This window comes from Physeter macrocephalus, chromosome 7 (genome assembly GCF_002837175.3).
Source record: "Physeter macrocephalus isolate SW-GA chromosome 7, ASM283717v5, whole genome shotgun sequence".
In the NCBI taxonomy this organism is placed as follows: Eukaryota; Metazoa; Chordata; class Mammalia; order Artiodactyla; family Physeteridae; genus Physeter; species Physeter macrocephalus.
In genome coordinates this window covers 158,790,036-158,792,880 of record NC_041220.1, presented here as the reverse complement: position 1 = coordinate 158,792,880, position 2,845 = coordinate 158,790,036, and the positions used below count along the sequence as shown (strand labels likewise).

The 2,845-nt window shown below is 40.5% G+C and overlaps 1 protein-coding gene across 1 annotated transcript in view; it reads left to right on the top strand.

Moving 5' to 3' along the window:
* ACE2 (angiotensin converting enzyme 2) overlaps nt 1-2,845 on the top strand; it is a 97,063-nt gene that overhangs the window by 25,388 nt on the left and 68,830 nt on the right. The gene's annotated exons all lie outside the window — the stretch shown is intronic.

Here is a 2,845-nt window from a genome sequence, read left to right as displayed (position 1 = left end):
TTGATTTGAGTTTTCTCCCTTTTTTTCTTGATGAGTCTGGCTAATGGTTTATCAGTTTTGTTTATCTTCTCAAAGAACCAGCTTTTAGTTTTATTGATCTTTGCTATTGTTTTCTTCATTTCTTTTTCATTTATTTCTGATCTGATCTTTATGATTTCTTTCCTTCTGCTACCTTTGGGTTTTTGTTGTTGTTGTTGTTGTTCTTTCTCTAATTGCTTTTGGTGTAAGGTTAGGTTGTTTATTTGAGATGTTTCTTGTTTCTTAAGGTAGGATTGTATTTCTCTAAACTTCCCTCTTAGAACTGCTTTTGCTGCAACCCATAGGTTTTGGGTCCTCGTGTTTTCATTGTCATTTGTTTCTAGGTATTTTTTTTATTTCCTCTTTGATTTCTCCAGTGATCTCTTGGTTATTTAGTAGTGTATTGTTTAGCCTCCATGTGTTTGTATTTTTTACATTTTTTTCCTGTAATTTATATCCAGTCTCATAGCGTCGTGGTCAGAAAAGATACTTGATACGATTTCAATTTTCTTAAATTTACCAAGGCTAGATTTGTGACCCAAGATATGATCTCTCCTGGAGAATGTTCCTTGAGCACTTGAGAAGAAAGTGTATTCTATTGTTTTTGGATGGAATGTCCTATAAATATCAAGTCCATCTTTTTTAATGTGTCATTTAAAGCTTGTGTTTCCTTATTTATTTTCATTTTGGATGATCTGTCCATTGGTGAAAGTGGGGTGTCAAAGTCCCCTACTATGATTGTGTTCCTGTTGATTTCCCCTTGTGTGGCTGTTAGCATTTGCCTTATGTATTGAGGCGCTTCTATGTTGGGTGCAGAAATATTTACAATTGTTATATCTTCTTCTTGGATTGATCCCTTGATCATTATGTAGTGTCCTTCTTTGTCTCTTGTAATAGTCTTTATTTTAAAGTCTATTTTGTCTGATATGAGAATTGCTACTCCAGCTTTCTTTTGATTTCCACTTGCATGGAACATCTTTTTCCATCCCCTCACTTTCAGTTTGTATGTGCCCCTAGGTCTGAAGTGGGTCTCCTGTAGACAGCATATATATGGGTCTTGTTTTTGTATCCATTCAGCCAGTCTATATCTTTTCGTGGGAGCAATTAATGCATTTACATTTAAGGTAGTTATCGATATGTATGTTCCTATTACCATTTTGTTAATTGTTTTGGGTTTGTTTTTGTAGGTCTTTTTCCTTCTCTTGTGTTTCCTGGCTAGAGGAGTTCCTTTAGCATTTGTTGTAAAGCTGCTTTGTTGGTGCTGAATTCTCTTAGCTTTTGCTTATCTGTAAAGGTTTAAATTTCTCCATCGAATCTGAATGAGATCCTTGCTGGGTAGAGTAATCTTGGTTGTAGGTTTTTCCCTTTCATCACTTTAAATATGTCCTGCCACTCCCTTCTGGCTTGCAGAGTTTCTGCTGAAAGACCAGCTGTTAACCTTATGGGGATTCCCTTGTATGTTATTTGTTGCTTTTCCCTTGCTGCTTTTAATATTTTTCTTTGTATTTAAGTTTTGATAGTTTGATTAATATGTGTCTTGATGTGTTTCCCCTTGGATTTATCTTGTATGGGACTCTGCGCTTCCTGGACTTGATTGACTCTTTCCTTTCCCATATTTATCATTAGTCTGAATTATTTTTCAGGTAGAATGCCTATTTCCTCTTCATTTGTTTGGTCTGGTGGGTTTTTACTTTGCTCCTTCATCTGCTGTGTATTTCTCTGTCTTCTTATTTTGCTTAACTTACTGTGTTTGGGGTCTCCTTTTTGCAGGCTGCAGGTTCATAGTTCCTGTTGTTTTTGGTGCCTACCCCCAGTGGGTAAGGTTGGTTCAGTGGGCTGTGTAGGCTTCCTGATGGAGGGTACTGGTGCCTGTGTTCTTGTAGGTGGGGCTGGATTTTGTCTTTCTGGTGGGCAGGGCCACGTCCGGTGGTGTGTTTGGGGGTGTCTGTGAACTTATTATGATTTTAGGCAGCCTCTCTGCTAATGGGTGGGGTTGTATTCCTGTCTTGCTAGTTGCTTGGCATGGGGTATCCAGCACTGGAGCTTGCTGGTCGTTGAGTTGAGCTGGGTCTTAGCATTGAGACAGAGATCTCTAGGAGAGTTCTCGCCGATTGATATTACATGGGGCTGGGAGGTCTCTGTGGTCCAATGTCCTGAACTCGCCTTTCCTACCTCAGAGGTTCAGTCTTGACACCCGGCCAGAACACCAAGACCCTGTCAGTCACACGGCTCAGAAGAAAAGGGAGAATAAAAGAAAGAAAGAAAAATAAAATAAAATAAATTTATTAAAATTTTAAAAAAATTATTAATATAAAAAATTTTTTAAGTAAGGAAAAAAAAAGAAAAGAGCAACCCAACCAATAAACAAATCCACTAATGATAACAAGCGCTAAAAACTATACTAAGATAAACATAAAAATCAGAAACTAGTCAGTTGCATACAGCAAATCCCACGTCTGCAGTTGCTCCCAAAGTCCACTGCCTAAATTTTCAGATGATTCGTTGTCTATTCAGGTGTTCCACCGATGCAGGGTACCTAAGTTGATTGTGGGGATTTAATCTGCTGCTCCTGAGGCTGCTGGGAGAGATTTCCCTTTCTCTTCTTTGTTCGCACAGCTCGGGGTTCAGTTTTGGATTTGGCCCCGCCTCTGCGTGTAGGTCGCCTGAGGGCGTCTGTTCCCGCCCAGACAGGACGGGGTTAAAGGAGCCGCTGATTCGGGGGCTCTGGCTCACTCAGGCCGGGGGGAGGGAGGGGTACGGATGCGGGGCGAGCCTGCGGCGGCAGAGGCCAGCGTGACGTTGCACCAGCCTGAGGCGCGCCGTGCGT